At 50.1% G+C, this 10,991-nt stretch overlaps 1 long non-coding RNA gene across 2 annotated transcripts in view; it reads left to right on the top strand.

Annotated features, from left to right (window-relative positions):
- Positions 1–236: 236 nt before the first annotated feature.
- Positions 237–10,991, top strand: part of LOC120232867 — an 83,865-nt gene continuing 73,110 nt past the window's right edge. Inside the window, exon 1 of one of the 2 annotated variants that reach the window (XR_005528667.1) lies at positions 237–381. This is a non-coding gene — a long non-coding RNA (uncharacterized LOC120232867). Of the gene's footprint in view, positions 382–1,014; positions 1,097–10,991 lie in introns of those variants that run through there. The other variant, XR_005528668.1, reaches the window with a different exon arrangement.

The following is a 10,991-nucleotide window of genomic DNA, read 5'->3' as shown; positions in this document are numbered from 1 at the left end:
TCCCAGGGACCCGGGGCTCTCATGGGGACCCTCCGTATCTCCTGTCCCTCCATCCCAGCCCCCTTCCTTTCTGCTCCCCACCCCCACCCTACGGAGGAGTTTTGGCTTCAGCCCAGCAGTCTTCCAATAAGGGCCCAGAGCAGGGAAGAGGGAGCCTGGAGCCTTTACTTGTCATTTCCTGGATGATTCTAACACGAGGGCCGACGGAGAGCTCAGCCATCCTCATAGAGCTGACCTTCCCTGACAGCTACTGGAGTGCCAGGTGCCTTCCATACATCATCTCATATCAAGCTTGCCAGCAACTTGCAAGGTCACCATCACACCCCCATCTCAGGAGTAAAGAACTGGGGTCCATCTTCGCCAAGCTAGAGAGTGGCAGAGGTGAGATTTCAACCCCTGTCCATCTGCTCCACAGGCCACATCTTCATAAGAGAAAGGTAAAGGGACAAGGGGCGTTTACAGAAGTGTCTCGCAGCCCCAGACGTACCCCCCAGAGCGGCAGCCTCAGCATTACTGGGGAGCCTGTTAAAAATGCAGGCTCTCGGGCCCCACCCCACACCTACTGAATCCAAGCCTGCATTTTAACAAGATGCCAGGTGATTTCAATGCCTATTAAAGTTTGAGAAGCCCGCGCGTCTGGGCCCGTGGTCCGCCCTCCGCAGCCCTGGCTGAACACTAGAACCACCTGGGGAGCTTTGCAAAACGCTCCGGTCCCACCCCCGCGGTTCAGCTTTCATAGGGCTGTGTGCAACTGAGGCATCAGAGGGCTTCGCGTCCATTTTATTCTGTGTTGAGCTCCCCAGGTGCTTCTAAGGGGCAGCAAACTTTGAGACGCCCGTCAGTAAGAAGGGAAAGGCTGAAGGCTGTGCAAGGTGGAAGCCACCGGCGACTCGCCGTCTGCTCCCAAAGCACAGCGACGCAGTGAGGGAGGGGTGAGTAGTGGGCGGCCGGGGGGACCCAGTGCCGGGACAGGGACAATCTGGGTTTCCTTCCCGCCGGTGCGTGCGGCCGGACAGACACCGGCTGCGGAAGGACGAGGGATAGGAGACTCCTTCTCAAGAACCCGGACTGTCTGGACGCTGGGAGGCCGCTTCGGGTGAGTTTGTGGGGCCCCCGTCTGCGCCGAGAGCCCAGCGCCGGGCGAGCGGGGGGGGGGGGGGGGGGGGGGGGGCAGTGAGCAGCGCGCGCAGGCGCAGAGCCTCGAGGCGCGGGACTAGGCGGTGGCTCCGGCTCCGCTGCGGCTGGGCGGGGACAAGTCCGAGGGCGGGGGACCGGGTGCGGCCGGGAGAGCCTGCGGGCGTCCGCGGAGGGCCCAGCCTGCCCGGCAACAGCCGCCCTCCGATGCCGCCTCCGGGAGGGGGGCCGCGGCAGGCCGGCAGGTGCGGCGCGGCCCCGGCAGGGCGCGTTCGAGTGGTTCTTTGTTCCTTGTCCGGCGCGGCCCGGGGCCTGGGCGCCAGCCTGCCAAAGCTGAGTCACGGCCGACTGCTGGGTGCTGGCCGCACGGCCCCCTCCCGGAAGAATGCGTTTCTTTCCTGAAGCTGGCTCCCCTAATGAGACCGAAGGGACAAAAGCCAGAGAGGTGGCTTCTCTTCTACAAAGCCCTTCACTCGCCCTGTGCAAGTCCATATCCAAGGTCACACCCCCATCCCCCTCACCCCCGCAGCTGCTCTCACACAGCCCCGAGCGGGAGCCGCTGCCCCTGAGGATGCCGCCTCCAAGGGGATCATGACTTAGAAGCTCAGGGCAAAGCTTCTCGACAGATCTGTAGCGTCGTGGTTCAGGAAGGTTTCTCTGCGGCTGCTCCATGTCCCCACACCTGCCTGGGGTGTGGGGTCCAGGCTGAGTGGGTTGGCCGGGAGCCATTTGGAGGACCTGTCAGAAATGCGCATCCCCCAGTCTTGTTTGCGGAGGATGAGATGAGTAGAACTGGGGAAAGTCATAGAAACTGTATTTTTGACAAGTACCCTAAATTCTTTTTAAAGCATGTGGTCGGTAGATTTCACTTGAGAGTGGCTGAGTTTGTAGAAGTTCCCCAGAACATAGATGTGTCAACCACAAATGGGCGTTGTTGAATAACGAAGTGCAGTTTGCCTGGGGAGATACAATTCGTGGTTGGCAGAGGTGGGAGTCAGGCCAGGGTCACAGAGCCCCCAAGCTTGTGTTTAGTTTCTAAGCCCAGGTCAAACCTAGCCAGCAGGGATTCCCAGGGAGCTTCTCAAGAACCTCCTTTCTTCTTTTGTGGGCTTGAATACCCTGAAATAAAAGGTTAGCTGGCAGTTTTACACCTCTTAGCTTTATCAGGATGTCTTTCCAATTTGGTATGTGGATTTGGGAATACTGGAGCTTAAGTCCCCATCAGCCACTAACGCCACTAGCCCCCCGAAGAATCTGTTATGTCTAGACAGATGTCAGCTCAAATGGATTGTTAGATGATCTCTACTTTAAAGCTGCTAGTCTATCACAAAAAGATGAAAAATTTACTGAAAATTAGGCTGAGGAATAAATTTATCCCCTTGGTGGGCAAATGTTATCCTGTTAACAGCTCATAATGGGGGGGAAAAATGAGCACGTTGTATTTTCTAAAGTGAAGGCAGATGACCTTGGCTCAAATCTCAGCTTTCCCACTTATTAGCTGGTAATCTTGAGTAAGTTTCTAACTTCTTTGTGCCTCAGTTTCCTTAACTGCAAAATGTAGTTGTGAATATTTATTTAATACTTCCCGCTTCCAGGTATAAGATTTGCAACTGTTATCTTGTGTATTTCCCATTTTACAAATGAGGAAACTGAAGCTCAGAAAGGTTAGATACCAAAGTCACCCCCTCTTGACATGTATTTTCTTCTTCCCTGTTGACCACATCTCTTCATTGCCTCCTTGCTCCTGACTGGCTGTCAGACAATAACTGTTCATGTTCTCATGAGTGCACTATAATGGCTAACACTTTTAAAAATTATTTTTATTTAATTTATTTTTTAAATTTACATCCAGGTTAGCATATAGTGCAACAATGACCTCAGGAGTAGATTACTTAGTGCCCCTTACCCATTTAGCCTATCCCCCCTCCCACAACCCCTCCAGCAACCCTCTGTTTGTTCTCCATATTTAAGAGTCTCTTATGTTTTTTCCCCTTTCTGTTTTTCAGTTATTTTGCTTCCCTTCTCTTATGTTCATCTGTTTTGTGTCTTAAAGTCCTCATGAGTGAAACCATATGTTATTTGTCTTTCTCTAATTTCACTTAGTATAATACCCTCTGGTTCCGTCCACATAGTTGCAAATGGCAAGATTTCATTCTTTTTGATTGCTGAGTAATACTCCATTGTATGTGTTTACCACAGCTTCTTTATCTATTCATCCATTGATGGACAATTGGGCTCTTTCCATACTTTGGCTATTGTTGATAGCACTGCTATAAACATTGGGGTGCATGTGCCCCTTTGAACCAGCACACCCGTATCCCTTGGGTAAATATCTAGAAGTGCAATTGCTGGGTCATAGCATAGTTCTATTTTTAATTTTTGGAGGAACCTCCATACTGTTTTCCAGAGAGGCCGCACCAGTTTGCATTCCCACCAGCTGGGCAGAAGAGATCCTCTTTCTCTGCATCCTCACCAACATCTGTTGTTGCCTGAGTTGTTAATGTTAGCCATTCTGTCAGATGTGAAGTGGTATCGCATTGTGGTTTTGATTTGCATTTCCCTGATAATGAGTGATGTAGAGCATTTTTTCGTGTGTCAGTTGGCCATCTGGATGTCTTCTTTGAAGAAGTGTCTATTCATGTCTTTTGCCCATTTCTTAACTGGATTATTTGTGTTTTGGGTGTTGAGTTCAATAAGTTCTTTATAGATTTTGAATACTAACCCTTTATCTGATATGTCATTTGCAAATATCTTCTCCCATTTGCTGGTTGCCTTTTGGTTTTGCTGATTGTTTCCTTTACTGTGCAGAACCTCTTATTTTGAGGAGGTCCCAATAGTTCATTTTTGCTTTTGTTTCCCTTGCCTCCAGAGATGTGTTGAGTAAGAAGTTGCTCTGGCCAAGGTCAGAGAGGTTTTTGCCTGCTTTTTCCTCGAGGATTTTGATGGCTTCCTGTCTTATATTTAGGTCTTTCATCCATTTTGAGTTTATTTTTGTGTACGGTGTATGAAAGTGGTCCAGGTTCATTTTCCTGCATGTCACGGTCTAGTTTTCCCAGCACCACTTGCTGAAAAGACTGTCTTTATTCCATTGGATATTCTTTCCTGCTTTGTCAAAGATTAGTTGGCCATAACTTTGTGGGTCCATTTCTGGGTTCTCTATTCTGTTCCATTGATCTGAGTGTCTGTTTTTGTGCCAGTACCATACTGTCTTGATGATTACAGCTTTGTAATAAAGCTTGAAGTCTGGGATTGTGATGCATCCTGCTTTGGTTTTCTTTTTCGAGATTGCTTTGGCTGTTCGGGGTTTATTCTAGTTCCATATTAATTTTGGGATTGTTTGTTGTAGCTCTGTGAAGAATGCTGGTGTTATTTTGATAGTTATTGCATTGAATATGTAGATTGCTTTGGGTAGTGTTGACATTTTAACAAAATTTCTTCTTCCTATCCAGGAGCATGGAATGTTTTTCCTTTGTTGTGTGTCTTCTTTAATTTCTTTCATAAGCTTTCTATAGTTTTCAGTGTATGAATTTTTCACCTCTTGGGTTAGATTTATTCCTAGGTATTTTATGGTTTTTGGTGCAATTGTAAATGGGATCAACTCCTTGATTTCTCTTTTTGTTGCTTCTTTCTTGGTGTATAGGAATGCAATTGATTTCTGTGCATTGATTTTATATCCTACAACTTTTCTGAATTCATGAATCAGTTCTAGCAGTTTCTGGTGGAATCTTTTGGGTTGTCCATATACAGTATCATGTCATCTGTGAAGAGTGAAAGTGAAAGTTTGACACACACACACACACACACACACCCACCCACCCACCCACCCCCGGCTGATTTGGATGCCTTTTATCTCTTTGTGTCGTCTGATTGCTGAAGCTAAGACTTCCAATACTATGTTGAATAACAGTGGTGAGGTGGGCATCCCTGACTTGTTCCTGACCTTAGGGGGAAAGCTCTCAGTTTTTCCCCATTGAGGATGATGGCTAACTTTTTTTTTTTTTTTGAGCAGTTACTATGTCCCTTAAACTAGTGTAAACACTTTACTTAAATTAATTAAATTCTTGCCACCCTCCATGAATGAGAATTGTCTTCATCTCCCTTTCTCAGGATAGGAAACTGAAACAGAGGTATTTGAGATCACACTGCCAGGAAGGGGCAAAGCCAGAACTTCTGTGCAGGGCTCTGGCTTCCAGGTCTGGGTACCAAACTGCTATACTGTGCTGCCAGTTACATGTATTACATGCGAGGGGAGGGAGGCTCCCCACCAATGCAGTGATGCTGGTTGTTTTCCTTCCCATCGGCACTGTGCTTCCAGGTGCAAAGTCTCCTTCTACCGAACACTGGTGACTCTGCTGGGCCTTTTAAAATTGGTGTTTATATAGGACAGCTTAGAGGGGCTTTGGAAAAGACTTGAGTACAAGCCAGCATTGAACCCCCTGATTACCTGCAGGCAGGCTTCTACAGAGGCCCATCCAGAGCAAGGGAGGGACACTGCTGTGGCTCCCTGCCCAGGGGCGGGTAGTGCTATCTCAATGCAGGAATACGGTTTGCAGGCTCAGCCTCCACCCATCAGCTGCTCCCCAGCACGGCAGCCAGGCTGACCCTCTCATGTGTGGTCACTCTTATAACACTGAATTTGGGGGTGCATGCTAGGATATAGACATTAGGGGCAACTCTGGCGAGGTTTCAGATGTAAACAAGGAACATGGTATTGGGAACTGGAGAAAGGGTGATCCATTTTTTTTAAACTGTCTTTATTTTTATTTTTGAGAGACAGCATGAGCAGAGGAGGGGCAGAGAGAGAGAGGGAGACACAAAATCTGAAGCAGGCTCTAGTCTCTGAGCTGTCAGCATAGGGCCCAACGCGTGGCTCAAACTCCTAAACCGTGAGATCATGATCTGAGCTGCAGTCAGATGCCTAACTGACTGAGCCACCCAGGCGCCCCAAGGTGATCCTTGTTATAAAGTGGCAAAGGGCTTGGCTGAATTGTGTTCCAGTGTTTTGCGGAAGGTGACTGTTTTGAGCTGTGAAATTGAACATGTAGCTGAGGAGATCTCCGAGCAAAGTGGTGAGGGAGCCGCTTGGGATCACCTGAACCCTCCTAGAAAAATGCAAAAGGGGAGACGTGAATTAAAGAAGGAATTGTTAAGCAAAATGGAACCAGAGCATGGAGTTTTAGAAAATGTTCAGTCTTCCATAATTGGGAAAAAAAAATGAGAAAGAAGGGTGTGGCTGGCCAGCCCCTTGATAACACGGGGGCGTGAGCACAGATCTAACCCGCCAGCTCAGTGGAAGCTGGGAAAGTGATGGGGTTATAACAGCAAAGACACTGCCAGTGTGAACGGAAGGGAGCAAGAGAAAGCAGGACAGAATGAAGGCAAGTTCACAAACTTCTTGTATGCCACAGGACCAGAGGCTGCAAATGTGCCCTGCTCATCAGGGGAAAGGAAGAAGTATCCTAAAGGCAGTTGAGAGGTTGTTAGGCCATCACCTTGTAGGCCAGAAAGCCTTGAGGGAGCGTCCCTCCCCCAATAGGGCAGAGTGGCATAGGTGGGACCGTTGCCCCAGGGGGTCTGGAAGGCAGAGCATTGAACCAAAGAGGATTATTCTTGAGCCTTAAAATCTAGTGGAATTTGCCTTGCTAACTTGTGGGCCTGCTTGAGATCCATTCCCCCCTCCTTTCCTACGTCTTCCTTTTGGAGCGGGGATGCCTGTTCTGTGTCAGTCCTGCCGGCGTATTTGGGAAGTATGTAACTTTTATGGTTTCACAGGCTCACAGCTGGAGAAGAATGTGGCCTCAGAATGAACCATATCTTGAGTTGCCTGTATTGATTTAGATGGTATTTCGAGGAGACTTTCAACTGGAAACTTTAGAGTCGATGCTGGAACGAGTCAAGACTGGGATTGAATGGATGTGTTTTGCATGTGAGGACACAAACTCTCTGGACTGAATCGTGCCCCTCCCCCACCCTAAGCCCCTGTGACGGTATTTGGAGGTGTGGCCTTTGGCAGGTAGTTAGGGTTAGATGAGACTCCTGCCCTCAGCCCACGCACCCTCTCTCTGCCATGCCCGGGCACAACAAGAAGTGCGCCCTCTGCAAAGCAGGAAGCGGGTTCTCACCAGAGGTGGCCCTGCTAGCACCTTGATATTGGGCTTCTGGCCTCCAGAGCTGGAAGAAAATAAATCTCTGCTGCTCAGGTCACCCACTCTATGAGAGTTAGCAGCCCAAGCCCGCTCAGACAATTCTCAAAGTCCTCTTCTGAACATTTAAAACCTCCCACTTCTGGAGGCTGCAAGGATGCCTCTAACAGACTTGGGGAGAAGCTCTGCACAAATTGCTGGGGGGCAGGGATGTGGTGTGGAATGGAGAGAAAGGCGCAAAGAACACTATTTCAGGGCAGGGCTTGATGGAGCTCTCCCAGGTCAGGCACGCCGCTGAGCTCCGCTCTGGCGCAACGCCGCCTCTGGCCCACAGGCACCAGGGACAGCTCTCCAGGCAGCTCTTACTCCTTGCTTTCCCAAACCTCCCTCCAAGGACACCCCCATCAAGGACGATCCAGTGCCCCACGAGCTGGGAAAACAACTGTGCTTCTGGACCCACGGTTTGCCTTTGCTTGGCTCTCTGTGGCCCGACCTCTCAGGAGAAAGACCTGCCCAACCCAGACTCCAGTCGCCCCTCCGAGCTTCTCCCTGCCCATTCCCGAAGTCCATCCAGCATCCAGGCAGTGCCATCAATAAGAAGACCTCGTCTGAGTTTTGCTTCTTGTGGATAAACAGAAAGATGGCCCAAACCTGGGCAGCAGCTGGGGGAAGAGGAAGGGAAGGTAACTGATATCCATGAAGCCTCTGATAGATGCCTGTTGTTTTAGTCTCAGGCCACAGGGACCCCCACAGCACCCCGGGCAAACAGGCAGGGAGGGGTGAAGCTGCTTGCTCAAGATCACCAGCTAGAAAGGGGCAGAGTGGGCATGAGTGGAGCCGCAGCCCATCCCAAATGTACCCCCTGTCCCAACACTACACTGCCTTTAAGGACCTAGACCACCGGCATCCAGGCACTCAGCACCCTCCTCGCTGCTGCATCTGCAATGGGCTTCCAGCTCTAGAAAAAACACTGATGCCTGGGCCTCGCCCTGAGTTCCTCATTTCGTGGTCTGGAGTTCAGCCTGGGTGTTGGGCTCTTAAAGATTTCCAGTGATTCTAGAGAAAAATGGAATTAAAGGGAATGGATGTCAGAAGCCTAGTGTCTGATGTTCATGACTCCTAGAAGGAGAGGGGAATGAAAGGCTCTCAATGAAGAAGGTCCAGAACCTTCCAGATCAGCTCACCAATAATTCAATATGTAAAACAGACCAATGTGGTTGAAGTGGGAATGAATGAGACTTTTTCCAATTTGCCAGCAGTGCTTACCCTCATGCCCACCCTCCCCACAAAGTGTACATTGGAAACCATTGGAGGGGCACCTGGGTGGCTCAGTCAGTTAAGCGTCCTACTTCAGCTCAGGTCAGGATCTTGTGGTTCGTGAGTTCGAGCCCCGCATCGGGTGGGCTCTGTGCTGACAACTTGGAGCCTGGAGCCGGCTTCGGATTCTGTGTCTACCTCTCTCTCTGCCCCTCCCCTGCCCGCACGCTGTCTCTCTTTTGCAAATAAATAAACATTAAAAAAAAATTAAAAGAGAAAAACATTGGGAAAACTCATCCCCTCATAAATGGCTTGAAATGCCCCATCTGTAATGTGTAACATTAAGATGTTTACCTATTCCCCCACCCTCCCCTCAAAAAAAAAAAAAAAAAAAAGATTTCCAGTGATTCTAACATGTAACTAGGACTGAACTCCACTGTCCTCAAGATCACATTCCCTCCATCTGTAAAATGGGACATACAGGGTGTTGTAAGGCTGGACTGAGAGGCCCAGGAAAGGAGGCCTGGAGAGGGAAGGGACACCCTTGGCAAGGGGTATGGGAGCCCCTGTCCAGTGCCTGGTGTTAGGCCATGGATGGGTTTCCCTGCACAACCGCTTGGCAGCCTCCCCTAAATGGAGGGTACCCCACCTCCTTGCATCTGCCCAGTTCCTCACAGCCTATGGAACCCTTCACTCCGTGAGACCAAGGCGCTCACACTGTGGTCCTCAACCAAAGTCTGTTAAATAGGCAAGTGGATGATGTCCTTTGACCTTCACAACAGTTTTGAGAAGTAAACTGGAGAGAGCTCCTTACCTCCCCTGATTCCCTGCAGAAAGTGGGCAATCCAAAGTCGAGTCAAGGTTCTGACTTGACTTGTGTGTCCCAGGGATACAGTTAAGAGAACTTCTCAAAGCTTTTGTTTCTTCACTTCTAAAATGGGACTTTGTAATAATTCCTTTGTTGTAAGTCTATTCTGAAGAGCTGCTGAGACAATATATGGGGAAACCTTTTATATCAACTATTATTTGCTGAGGGAATTGAGATTTGGAGAGTCTGAGCGATTTGCCCAGGAGGCACACAGCTAGTAAATAGTGAAGCCAAAACTTGAACCCAGGACCAAAGAATCTCTGGGCTTTTGGCATTCCCCATACAGAAACAAAGACCCACATGTACTTTAAAAGCAAAAACGAACACTCTGATAAGTACGTGGTTGTAGAGAGATTCAAGTATTTGGAGTCTTACGAGACTCTGGGGGGGTTTGGCCCCTAGTTGCAGTGAATTTTGCAGAAAGGCGGGGCTGGGCCTTGAGTAAAGGTTTTTGTTGGTGTGTTTTGAATGTTTTATGCATTTTTTGAGAGAGAGAGACAGAGGGTGAGACAGAGAGCTGGGGAGGGGCACAGAGTGAGGGAGACAGAATCCAAAGCAGGCTCCAGGGTCTGAGCTGTCAGCACAGAGCCTGACGCGGGGCTCAAACCCATGAACCGTGAGATCATGACCTGAGCCGAAGTTGAACACTGAGCCCACTGAGCCACCTGGGCGCCCTAGGTGAAGGTTTTCTTTGTAGGAGGACCAGCCTGGAAGAAAATTCAAAGAAATGAGTAAGCAAAGGATTTTGTCCAAGGTGGAGAAGCTGAGAGAATACGGCAGAGGAAGAGGTGGTTGTGTGGGGAAAAGTCTTCTCCCCCTCTGGAGGGAGCCCTAAGCAAGTGGGGGCAGAGCCCCTGCCTCACAGCCCAGGACCGGCTGAGGAGGGGGATTAGAAGATCCTCAAAACCAAGCCTGCGCCAGGGGCCTGTCATCTGGTGTTAGCTCACCTGCATGCAAGCAATGGCCCTGAAGTCACACTAGGAACCCAGCCTTCCTGACCACCTGTCACGTGCCCTGTGATCACAGTACGATTAGGTTAGGACCTCATACCTCTCAGTGAGTGAGGCATTCTTTACCCCATGACACAGGTGAGGCTCAGACACAGTAGGTCACTGGCTACTTCCCAGGGCCCCTCCCAGGGTCCCGTCCTTTGTTGCACCCTGGCCGTTCCTCTCACGCAAGCCCAGAATCCACGTGTCTGCTCGCCCCCGGGGCCCCCGGTGCAGTCTGGGACAGACTGTGCAGGGCAGCCCAGCGGGCAGCCTGGCATTACCTAATTGCTGGCCGGCTTCCTTTGTCACCTCATGTTTCCAAGCTGCCTGGTTCTGAAAGCCTCCACCTCAGACAGACAAATGAGACTCTGGCCTTGTTCTGCCGGAGCTCCAGCAAAAGGAAGAGATCAGAAGCTGTCGCCTTGATGGAGAAGCGGCCAGGATGCGTACAAAGCACGGGGGGCAGCGGATGTCTTCAGCAGGCGACAAAGCCCAGGCCGGTGCCCTACTTACGGCTGTGACTTCCCTTATTGGGCTCTGCCTTCTGCTGTGAGGTGCCTGGGGTCAGCATTCTGGGCTTCGGGACTTGGTCTTCAT

Source organism: Hyaena hyaena, unplaced genomic scaffold, assembly GCF_003009895.1.
Source record: "Hyaena hyaena isolate Hyena2069 unplaced genomic scaffold, ASM300989v1 scaffold_79, whole genome shotgun sequence".
NCBI classification, from domain to species: domain Eukaryota; kingdom Metazoa; phylum Chordata; class Mammalia; order Carnivora; family Hyaenidae; genus Hyaena; species Hyaena hyaena.
Note: the sequence above shows the minus strand (reverse complement) of the source record. Positions and strands in the feature narration are given on the sequence as shown.